Source organism: Bufo gargarizans, chromosome 6, assembly GCF_014858855.1.
Source record: "Bufo gargarizans isolate SCDJY-AF-19 chromosome 6, ASM1485885v1, whole genome shotgun sequence".
NCBI lineage: Eukaryota > Metazoa > Chordata > Amphibia > Anura > Bufonidae > Bufo > Bufo gargarizans.
The window spans coordinates 25196211-25208819 of record NC_058085.1 but is presented as its reverse complement, the minus strand read 5'-3'; the positions used below and the strand labels follow the sequence as shown (position 1 = coordinate 25208819).

At 42.6% G+C, this 12609-nt stretch overlaps 1 pseudogene; it reads right to left on the bottom strand.

Moving 5' to 3' along the window:
• The window catches only part of LOC122940393, a 459251-nt pseudogene that overhangs the window by 252005 nt on the left and 194637 nt on the right, over nt 1-12609 (bottom strand).

Here is a 12609-nt window from a genome sequence, read left to right as displayed (position 1 = left end):
GGCTCTTTACTTGAAAAGAACTGATCAGTTTTATCCCCATGCATTCTGAATGGAGAGTAATTCCTTCAGGATGCATCAGGATGTCTTTAGTTCAGCCTTTTTGACTGAACAGGCAAAATATAAAACCGCAGCATGCTACGGTTTTATGTCCGGCCCAAAAAACTGAAGACTTGCCTGAATTTTTTTCATAGGAATGTATTCGTGCCAGATCCGGCATTCAAAATACCGGATCCGTCCTTCCACTGAAAAAAATAAATGCCGGATCCGTTTTGCCGGATGACACAGGAAAGACGGAACCGGGAAAGGGATTTAGGAGTAATTATTTCAGAAGACTTAAAGGTGGGAAGACAATGTAATAAAGCAGCACGAAATGCCAGCAGAATGCTTGGATGTATAGGGAGAGGTATAAGCAGTAGAAAGAGTGAAGTGCTTATGCCGCTCTACAGAGCACTAGTGAGACCTCACTTGGAGTATTGTGCGCAGTACTGGAGGCCATATCTCCAGAAGGATATTGATACTTTGGAGAGAGTTTAGAGAAGAGCTACTAAACTGGTACATGGATTGCAGGATAAAACTTACCAGGAAAGGCTAAAAGACCTTAACATGTATAGCTTGGAAGAAAGAAGAGACAGAGGGGATATGATAGAAACTTTTAAATACATAAAGGGAATCAACAAGGTAAAGGAGGAGAGAATATTTAAAAGAAGAAAAACTACCACAAGAGGACACGGTTTTAAATTAGAGGGGCAAAGGTTTAAAAGTAATATCAGGAAGTATTACTTTACTGAGAGAGTAGTGGATGCATGGAATAGCCTTCCTGCAGAAGTGGTAGCTGCAAATACAGTGAAGGAGTTTAAGCATGCATGGGATAGGCATAAGGCTATCCTTCATATAAGATAGGGCCAGGGACTATTCATAGGATTCAGATATATTGGGCAGACTAGATGGGCCAAATGGTTCTTATCTGCCGACACATTCTATGTTTCTATTTCAATGAATTTTTCTGACTCATCAGGCATTTTTCAGACTGATCAGGATTTCTGGAGCGTAATAATATTATAGGCTATAGCTACTAGAGAGGGGTCATTGATCCAGGGAGTTATTCTGATTGGAGTCTGGAACATATTTTTTCCCCCTAAAGTGGGGAAAATTGGCTTCTACCTCAGTTTTTTTTTTGCCTTCCTCTGGATCAACTTGCAGGATAACAGGCCGAACTGGATGGACAGATGTCTTTTTTTCAGCCTTATAAACTATGTTACTATGTTACATCCTATCGGTCATTCCACTTGACTGCAAATAACTGGCCATTTACAAGTGTGAATGACGCCCCTTTTTCTACATGTCTGGACACCAGTTCTTTTGGGAATCCAGCTCTATTTTTGGGACTTTCACCTATAGGCCCTTATATTTGCAGTTTTTATAAGAATGGAGGGTCCCTATACCTATCACAGGCAGGGTCAGGGCTCCAGAGGTCGACCAAAATGGTCGCCAATGCGACTTTGAATTTACAAATGGCAATGTTATTCTCAGCAGCGCAGTGGAGAAGGAGTCTCTCCCTCCCTCCCCCCTGTGCTGCTGCCGCCGCCAGTAAGGAGAAAGGTGGTAGGAGGAGGGGAGGGGCTGTGGCCACTGCGCCACCAATTTAGGTAACTGACCTGTTAATACAAATACAGGAGGCGGTGACGGAATCAAATAGCCGGCACCCGTCTCCCCTATTTGTATTAACAGGTCAGTTATCTTAATTGGTGGCGCAGTGCTCCCAATATAATAAACATTGGTGGCACAGTGCGCCCCCCCCAGCCCCTCAGTATTAAAGTCATTAGTGTTTCAGTGGCAGTTCCGATCGGAGCCCCAGCAGTGTAATCGCGGGGCTCTGATCAGTTACCATGGCAGCCAGGACGCTACTGAAGCCCTGGCTGTTATAGTAAGCTCCCTGCTGCCATGTGCACAAAGCTCAGGGCAGCAGGGAGAGTGTGAGGTCCTATTCACCCCGATAGAGCTCTATAAGGGTGAATAGGACAAGGGATCCAGCCCCTAAGTGGGTTAATAGTAAGTAAAAAATAAAAATGTAAAACACAAACTAAAATATTAAGTTTAAATCCCTCCTTTACAATTTTACATATAAAATATATAAAGAATAAATAAATAAACATATTACATAGCGCTGCGTCCGAAAAGTCCAAACTATTAAATTATAAAAAATTATCTCCTATGTGGTGAGCACCGTAACAGATATAAATAAATAAAAACCATGCGATTCGCCATTTTTTAGTCACCTTGTCACCCCAAAAAATAGGATAGGCCGAACGTTTCATAAAACGCAGAATGCCTGCAGCTTTGTTTGGTGTTTTTTTTTTCGCAATACTTTTTTATGGTGTCGAAAGTGAATCAAATTTTGGTATCAAAACAACCTTACCCCGATCTGATCGGCGTAGCATTGTCACGATACCAAAATTTGTATTCAGTTTCGATTTCGCGACTAAAAATTGTATTTGGCTCCTAAATTTTTCAGTTCAGGAGCCAATGGCTACTAGGTATTTTTTTTTAATCAGGTGTGCATAATTATTAGGCAACTTCCTTTCCTTTGGCAAAATGGGTCAAAAGAAGGACTTGACAGGCTCAGAAAAGTCAAAAATACTGAGATATCTTGCAGAGGGATGCAGCACTCTTAAAATTGCAAAGCTTCTGAAGCGTGATCATCGAACAATCAAGCGTTTCATTCAAAATAGTCAACAGGGTCGCAAGAAGCGTGTGGAAAAACCAAGGCGCAAAATAACTGCCCATGAACTGAGAAAAGTCAAGCGTGCAGCTGCCAAGATGCCACTTGCCACCAGTTTGGCTATATTTCAGAGCTGCAACATCACTGGAGTGCCCAAAAGCACAAGGTGTGCAATACTCAGAGACATGGCCAAGGTAAGAAAGGCTGAAAGACGACCACCACTGAACAAGACACACAAGCTGAAACGTCAAGACTGGGCCAAGAAATATCTCAAGACTGATTTTTCTAAGGTTTTATGGACTGATGAAATGAGAGTGAGTCTTGATGGGCCAGATGGCTGGATTGGTAAAGGGCAGAGCGCTCCAGTCCGACTCAGACGCCAGCAAGGTGGAGGTGGAGTACTGGTTTGGGCTGGTATCATCAAACATGAGCTTGTGGGGCCTTTTTGGGTTGAGGATGGAGTCAAGCTCAACTCCCAGTCCTACTGCCAGTTTCTGGAAGACACCTTCTTCAAGCAGTGGTACAGGAAGAAGTCTGCAAGGTAAGAAAAACATGATTTTCATGCAGGACAATGCTCCATCACACGCGTCCAAGTACTCCACAACGTGGCTGGCAAGAAAGGGTATAAAAGAAGAAAATCTAATGACATGGCCTCCTTGTTCACCTGATCTGAACCCCATTGAGAACCTGTGGTCCATCATCAAATGTGAGATTTACAAGGAGGGAAAACAGTACACCTCTCTGAACAGTGTCTGGGAGGCTGTGGTTGCTGCTGCACGCAATGTTGATGGTGAACAGATCAAAACACTGACAGAATCCATGGATGGCAGGCTTTGGAGTGTCCTTGCAAAGAAAGGTGGCTATATTGGTCACTGATTTGTTTTTGTTTTGTTTTTGAATGTCAGAAATGTATATTTGGGAATGTTGAGATGTTATATTGGTTTCACTGGTAAAAATAAATAATTGAAATGGGTATATATTTGTTTTTTGTTAAGTTGCCTAATAATTATGCACAGTAATAGTCACCTGCACACACAGATATCCCCCTAAAATAGCTAAAACTAAAAACAAACTAGAAACTACTTCCAAAAATATTCAGCTTTGATATTAATGAGTTTTTTGGGTTCATTGAGAACATGGTTGTTGTTCAATAATAAAATTAATCCTCAAAAGTACAACTTGCCTAATAATTCTGCACTCCCTGTATATATATATCGGAAAAAAAACACCTTAGTTTCACTTTTAACTGGATCTGTCCTTTGATTGCCAATATTCATTTAATACAGGAGACCATGTTTGTTTGGGGAGCTCTCACATCGCTCCCAATTAGGGTTGAGCGAACCCGAACTGTAAAGTTCGGGTTCGTATCGAACTTTAGGATTTTTGGACCCCGAACCCGAACATTTCAGTAAAAGTTCAGGTTCGGTGCTTTTTGAAAGGCTGCAGAGCAGCCAATCAACAAGCGTTTAACTCTGTGCCCTTAGAAGCCATCACAGCCATGCCTACTAATGGCATGGCTGTGATTGGCCAGTGCAGCATGTGACCCAGACTCTATATAAGCTGGAGTCACGTAACGCTGCACGTCACTCTGCTGTTACTAGTGTAGGGAGAGGATGCTGCTGGACTGGTGATTTCAGGGAGAGAATAGAAGAGAATCTTTGGTTCAGAATGTGAATCTAACTCAGCAAATCGACATACATTTAGTTGTGTGGGTGCAGGGCACATTCTTTTTACCCTGCCCTGAGCCCAGTGACTGAGAAGAAATAACTTGTATCCGTCTGTTAGTTAGGTGGGCGGTGGCGGCCATTTTATGCAAGCTCATTGCACCAGCACTGCATCTGAGCTGTTGTGACATTGAAACCCAATCTTGGAAAACTGCACTAATAATCTGGTTGTAAAAAAAAAAAAAAAATCACCCTTTTTTGGCAATATACAACATCTGGTGCATTTTCAGGATTAGTCAGTGTGCAATTTAAGGTAGAAATATAGCCATAATTTTCAGTTTTTTTTTAAAACACTTTTTGTGCAAAATACATTATTTTACATCCCTAGCGGCAGCTGGACGTGTGAAATTCAAATGTTATATACAGCTTTCATATTCTGTTAGTAAAAACCCCCCACTTTTTTGGCACTATAAAACATCTGGATTAGTCAATGTGCAATTTAAAGGGGTTCTGCACCTTCATTTAACTGATGATCTATCCTCTGGATAGATCATCAGCTTCTGATCGGCGGGGGTCCGACACCCGGGACCCCCGCCGATCAGCTGTTTGAGAAGGCAGCGGCGCTCCAGCAGCGCCGCTGCCTTCTCACTATTTACCGCCGGGCGGCCCGCCCACTGACGTCACGACTTGTATCAACTAGAGTGGGTGCGGCTAAGCTCTGTTCACTTGAATGGAGCTTAGCCGCGCCCACTTTAGTTGATACAAGTCGTGACGTCAGTGGGCCGGCGGTAAACAGTGAGAAGGCAGCGGAGCGCCGCTGCCTTCTCAAACAGCTGATCGGCGGGGGTCTCGGGTGTCGGACCCCCGCCGATCAGATGCTGATGATCTATCCAGAGGATAGATCATCAGTTAAATGAAGGTGCAGAACCCCTTTAAGCTAGAAATACAGCCATAATTTTCTGGGTTTTTTAAAACACACTTTTTTGCCAAAATGCACCATTTTACAGCCCTCGCAGCATCAACACGTGTGAAATTAAAGGGTTATATACAATTTTCATATCCAGTTATTAAACAAACACACGTTTGGGCAAAAAAAAGTATATTTTTCAGCCTTTGCTGCATATGTCATTGTGAGATACACCCTTTAGATACAGTGGTTCTATTCAGGTATTTGAAGTATAGCATTTTGGGCATAAATCTTTAATTGCGGCCTAGTGTGAGTCAGGGCATGTGAGATACACCCTTTATATACAGGGGTTATATTCTTCTATTAATAAAACACCCTTTTTTGGGCAAAATACACAATTTTTCCTCCATTGCAGCATCAAGACGTTTGAAATTCCAGGGTTATATACTGCTGTCATATTCAGTTATTAAACAAACACCCGTTTGGGCAAAAAAAAAATATTTGGCAGCTTTTGCTGCAGATGTCATTGTGAGATATACCCTTTATATACAGGAGTTGTATTCAGTTATTTGAAATACAGCCATTTTGGTCACAAATCTTTAATTGCAGCCTAGTGTGGGTCAGGGCGTGTGCGATACACCCTTTATATACAGGGGTTATATTCTTCTATTATTTCCCGCCACCCGTGATCACCATGGTAGGAGCATAAAAGAACATCGAAAGTTGATAGAGCAGATATTAAATTGGATTGTGAACATCACAGAGACGTGCACACGCCTACACGAACTGACTGACAGGGGTCAGCCCCTTCAACTTCTGGGTCTCCAAATTGGGCACATGGCCTGAGCTTGACCTTTACCCCTTGCAGGTTGCTGGCCTGCCCTGCAGCCAGTGTATTGTCTGAACGTGTGTGTGTAGCACGGCAGGGGGCGTTATCACAGGCTATATTTCCAAATGTTTTGGGGTGTACCCTAATTTAAAAAATAAATTTAAAACCAAAAAGCAGTGTAGGCTACCTCCTCCACCGCCGCTTCCACATCCACCACCTCCTACTTCATATGGACCTCGTCCTCCTAGATCAGATTATAATTTTTTTTATTTTTACATATTTTATGCTATTTAAAGTGATTTCCCTATCCTCATTTGTTTGCAGAGCACTTGCCATGCTCTTAACAACATTTTGATGCCATTTGCAGCCCTTTAGCCCTTTCCATGACATTTTTTCAGCCATTTTAGTGCTCCAAAGTTCGGGTCCTCAATTACTTCAATGGGGTTCAGGTTAGGGGTCAAGTTCGGATCCCGAACTCAAACTTTTTTGTGAAGTTCGGCCGAACCCAACAAACCCGAACAGCCAGGTGTCCGCTCAACTCTAGTCCCAATCATCGCTCCAAGCCCTCAGCTACCACTGGTAACTGAAAGCAAGGTGGTGTTGTTTTATCTCTCTGTAAAAAGGAATATCTGAAGGAATAAAGCCAGTTAGTGACCACTATAAAAAACATAAGGGAGGTCACTAATAGGCTAGGCATGATGATGGCTTCTCTTATATGTGGGTATTGTGATGATTAACAAGAGATGCTTTATGGTTGAAACACATATCACATTCTGAACATGAAAATGGCTTCTCTCCTGTGTGAATTCTCTGATGTATAACAAGATCTGGTTTACGGTTGAAACATTTCCCACATTCTGAACATGAAAATGGTTTCTCTCCTGTGTGAATTCTCTGATGTACAACAAGACCTGATTTACTGTTAAAACATTTCCCACAATCTGAACATAAAAATGGCTTCTCCCCAGTGTGAATTCTCTGATGTACAACAAGATCTGATTTATAGTTATAACATTTCCCACATTCTGAACATGAAAATGGCTTCTCCCCTGTGTGCTTTCTCTGATGTAGAACAAATTCTGATTTCTGGTTAAAACATTTTCCACATTCTGAACATGAAAATGGCTTCTCTCCTGTGTGAATTCTCTGATGTATAACAAATTCTGATTTACTCTTAAAACATTTTTCACATTCTGAACATGAAAATGGCTTCTCTCCTGTGTGAATTCTCTGATGTATAGCAAGATATGGTTTACGGTTGAAACATTTCCCACATTCTGAACATGAAAATGGCCTCTCTCCTGTGTGAATTCTCTGATGTGTAACAAGATCTGAATATTGGTGGAAACATTTCCCACATTCTGAACATGAAAATGGCTTCTCTCCTGTGTGAATTCTCTGATGTGTAACAAGATCTGAATTGTGGTTGAAACATTTCCCACATTCTGAACATGAAAATGGCTTCTCTCCTGTGTGAATTCTCTGATGTGTAACAAGAACTGATTTCTGGTTAAAACATTTCCCACATTCTGAACATGAAAATGGCTTCTCTCCTGTGTGAATTCTCTGATGTATAACAAGAACTGATTTCCGGTTAAAACATTTTCCACATTCTGAACATGAAAATGGTTTCTCTCCTGTGTGAATTATCTGATGTGTAACAAGAACTGATTTCTGGTTAAAACATTTTCCACATTCTGAACATGAAAATGGCTTCTCTTTTACGTGAGCTGTTTGATGTTTAGCACCTCTTCTGTGACTTTTATTCTGTGTTACAGTCTGTGATGAATCAGAAGATCGGACCGGTTTAAAAGAATTAAACAATGCATTCTTGCTGTGATTGGATGAGGGTATATCTTGCATATTGGCATGCTCTTCAAATGTATCTCGTGTGATACCACAATCATCTACTTTAAAATTTGAAGATACCAGATGTTTCTCTAAGTTCCTGGTACAGTCATCTGCCAAGAATAAAACACATTTTATTATTGATGAATAACATTAAAATTGTATTGAAGCTTTATAACTTTGCCATATAAAAATCCACAGAAAGTACAAGACATGGCACATAATTAGAATATCAATTGACTAAAACTGTGGTGGCCAAACAGACCACAATCTAATAGTAGACCGAGGGTCATAACTAGAAAACGCTGGCTCCCACATTGAGCAACTTCCCTGCAACCCCCAGCCAGTCATTTCAAAGATATATAAATAAAACATTTCCTAGCGCTGGACAAGAGGCAACGAATCCCCCCCCCCCCAATAGTTATCTCCCATTAGTGTCCCTTTCACAGTGGAATTCCCCCTTAGTGCCCTGTTCACAGTACTGATGCTCCCTAAGTGCCCACACCTAGTAGAATGTCTTGAGGTCTCCAAACAGTAGTTATGACCCCTAAGTGCCCCCACACAGTAGTTATGCCCCTTTTGTGTGTCCCCTTTACATCAGTTAAGCTCCTGTACTGTGAATAAAGTTAAAGTAATACTGGGCACATCATGCTCTTCCCAGCAGCAGGCAAATATCTGGTGTTCAGTAGTGAGATTTCTTTTTTTTGTATGAGCTCTTAAGGCTACATAGACACGTGAAAAAAAAGGCCATAAAAAATGGACACACTCAGTTTTTCATGACCATTTTTCGCATCCCTTTCTTGGTCGTCTGGATATTTTGCATTAATTTTTAACGGACATTATTTGAGGATGATTTAGATGAATTTTATTTGCTTTTTTAAATTTAATTACCAACCCCTGCAGTATACATAATGTCCCCCATAGTGGCCCCAGTTAGTAATAATGTTCCCCAGGGTGGTCCCCATCAGTAATAATTAATCATCCACTTGCAAGCGCAGAGACGGTCACTCTTCATTTGGTGCTAAATGACCTACACTCTCAGTGGGATGATGTCACCATGCGCTACTAAGCAATAATGCTGCAGAGCATGGTGATGTCATCACGTTGGTAGTACAGGTCCTTCAGCACCAAGAGAGACTGCCTCTGTGCGTGCAAGCGGATAAGGCAATTTATTTTTATTTTAAGCCCTAAAACACAATTTTCCACTAGTGTACCCATTTTAAACGGCCATAACATGGATGCAATCCTGTCTAAATGGCCAATAAAAAAGGTCACATTGGTTTACATGGGGTCCATGTGGCAGTGAAAACGGCCACAAATAGGACATGTCCCATTTTTCACAAACTCTATTCAGTCGCCTTAAAAGAAAATGGCCATGTGAATAGCGCCATTGACTTCAATTCATTCTAAAAACAGCTGTGTGCAATTTTTCACTGTTGTCTGAACGTAGCCTTATCCTGCAGCCTTTCCCGATTACACAAACTACATATAGCGCCAAAGAGTAATCCTGTGACCCGAACATCATCACTGCAGCTAGGACACTGTGCACACCGAGGTCTCTCCAAATCTCAGTCCCGTCACTCTCAAGTAAACAAACTGCATGGCCCACACCATAAAATCATCTTTTTTTTTCATGCATTTATATTAAAGGCGTTATCTCATCTGAGACAATGAGGTCAGTTCACTAGGATATGCCACTATTGTCTGGTAGGTGTGGGACCCACCGCTGGGACCTGCACCTATCTCCTAAACGGAGCCCCGAAAGAGGCGGAGGGTGCACTGTGCATGCGCAGCACTGGATGGGCTATTTCCGTCAGGCCCATAGAAGTGAATAGAAACAGTGGCCGGTCATGCACAGTGCGATCCCATTCACTTCTATGGGGAGAGAGCTTGGTGGTGGCCAGACCAGAGTCCTCCAGCCACCACTTTGGCCCACTCTGTTCTAGATATAGGTGGGGGTCCCATCGGTTGGACCCGCACCTATTAGACAATGGGGGCATATCCTAGTGATATGCCCCCATTGTCTCAGATGAGGCAACTCCTTTAACCCCTTACTGACCAGCCTGTTTTGGGCCTTACTGTCACGAGGGTGTCAAGAGCCACGTCTGACTCCGTTATACCCGGGGTCAGGAAGTCGCAGCGGGTGGCTGCGCGCTCTATGTCTAAAGATCACGTTGTTGCGGCACGTCTCTCCCAGCTGTATCTAGTGCACAGAGTATATAGGACTCCGGTATTTCTGTATAAAGTGGGTTGCAGGGATAGTCCCAATTGTCCGAAATGTGGCAGCGCCGAAGCTGATCTTCTGCATATGTTATGGTCATGCCCTTCATTGACCTCTTATTGGAGAGCAATACTACATCTTGTTAATAAGGTATATAGTACTAAATTTAAAATGGATCCAAAAATTTGTATTCTGGGAATACTGCCAGAGGAAAATTTGCAGTCTACAGTAGCTACGGGAATAGAAAGGATGCTTTATCAGGCGAGGAAGACTGTCGCAGCAAAATGGATACAGGGGATACCCCCGGAAGTACCGGAGTATGTTGCTAGAATGAATGTGGTAGTGCGTCTTGAGAGGGGTGTATACCAGAAAAGAAAATGCTTGACTAAATTTGAGGCTATTTGGGGTAGCTGGATAGATAGGTCGGGATGCTGTAGTCCTTGGCTAGCATTGACGAGGAGTGCTTTGATTGCCCGGTAAGGCTGATCTGGGGAAGTGACTGTGTACATCCTGGTGATAGGTGGAATGTGTGGTGTATGATTGTTGGTGTCTGATGTGTGATGTGTGACTGTGGACTGAGTGCCATGTCTGTATGGGAGTTTACTTACTTGGGGCTCATAGCCTGTAATGTTTATTGAGTTCAATCGAACTGGTGCCGATAGAATGAGGAGACAAGGAATTTGGAGGTAGTTATGCTCTTATTGCAATGATGTCCTGCTCTTGGAAAGTTTGGGAGGGGAGGGGGGGGGGGCTGTTTATAGGGATGTTTTTTGAGGGAGAAAACAATTAGATAAATAAAGATCTAGATCTAATGTGTATATTCCTACGATGTCTTATGGTCATAGGATGTATATTATGTAAAATGTGCATGTGTAATATTTTGTACTTTTACCTTTTGTACATGATGTCTTTTGATGACCGGATATTTGATTTGACTGTCATTTGATGATGAAAAAGGAAAATTTGATAATAAAAAATTATCTGATTAAAAAAAAAGATCACGTTGTTTCTTAGTGATTGTTTTCTGTGTTTGCCTTGCAATCCTTTTTGTCTCACTCAGGGATCCGTAGCTTCTCCTCCTCAGCTGTTTCTTGTCTGCCACTCCCAACCTCCTTATATTCTCCTCTCACACTTCTCTAGTTGCCAGTTATAGAGCTTCCTGCCTGGACTTCTATACTGACCCACTGGAGCTGTGAATCCTGGTTGTTGTTCCAGAGTGCTACCCTCCGGATCCCTGTTGGGCTTTTTGTTGTCGCCCACCTGGGATTATATGTTGAGTCTGTATTGTCTGTCCTACCCTTGGTGTTTTCCTTTAGAGCAAGTGGTGCGGACTAGTGTTCCCACCGCACTGTTCACTATCTAGGGCTCATCTTAGGGAAAGCCAGGGTTTTAGGCACGTGATCGGCGTACGGGTGAGGAACCCGTCTAGGGACGTCAGGGCAGCCAGGTGCCAGCCGCAAGGTGAGTCAGGGGTCACCACCTTCCCTCTCACTTGGGCAGGGCCTTCCTCTTTCCCTCCCTCTGTGTCACGTATGTGATAGTCACGCCGATCGTGACACTTACTGACAAAGCGCTTTTCTTCCTTTTTTAATCGTCGCGTTCCAAGAGCTATAACTTTTTTATTTTTCCGTCTATAAATCTTTATCAGGGCTTGTTTTTGCGGGACAAGTTGTAGTTTTTAATAGCGCCATATTTGGGGTACACATAACTTTCTGATCAAATTTTATTACTCTTTCTTTCTGTGAGGGAGATGGGAAAAACAGCAATACTGCCACTACGTTTTTACATTATAAATTTTATGGCGTTAATTTTTTGGTATAAAAAAAAATATAATATCTTTATTCTCTGGGTCAGTACAATTACAGTGATACCAAATACATATCGTTTTTTTTTTTACGTTTTACAAATACCGTATTTATCGGCGTATAACACGCACTTTTTTCCCCTGAAAATAGGGGGCAAATGATGTATGCGTGTTATACGCCGATATAAAGTTAAGAAGCCATGTTTTTACAGTATTAACCATATACACCGCCGATATAATGTACCGTACATACCGCACAGCAGCGAGTGGATCAGTAGCAGCGGCTCAGCCCAGGCAACCCGCGCCTTCCTCCTGTCTAATTCTCGCGGCCGTCGGGACACCATATACACCGCCGATATACCGTAATGTACCGTACATACCGCACAGCAGCGAGTGGATCAGTAGCAGCGGCTCAGCCCAGGCAACCCGCGCCTTCCTCATGACCAATTCTCGCGGCCGTCGGAGCGTAACCACGGTAACGCTCTGCACTGCGAGAGTTTGCTGTCTGAGGCAGGAGAACTTGTACCCGTCAGGTACAACTAAAGTAGTGAAGTGGAAACTGGAGTGGGGTTATTTCTATAAAATATATAAAAGTGCTAGTGCATTACATACCGTAG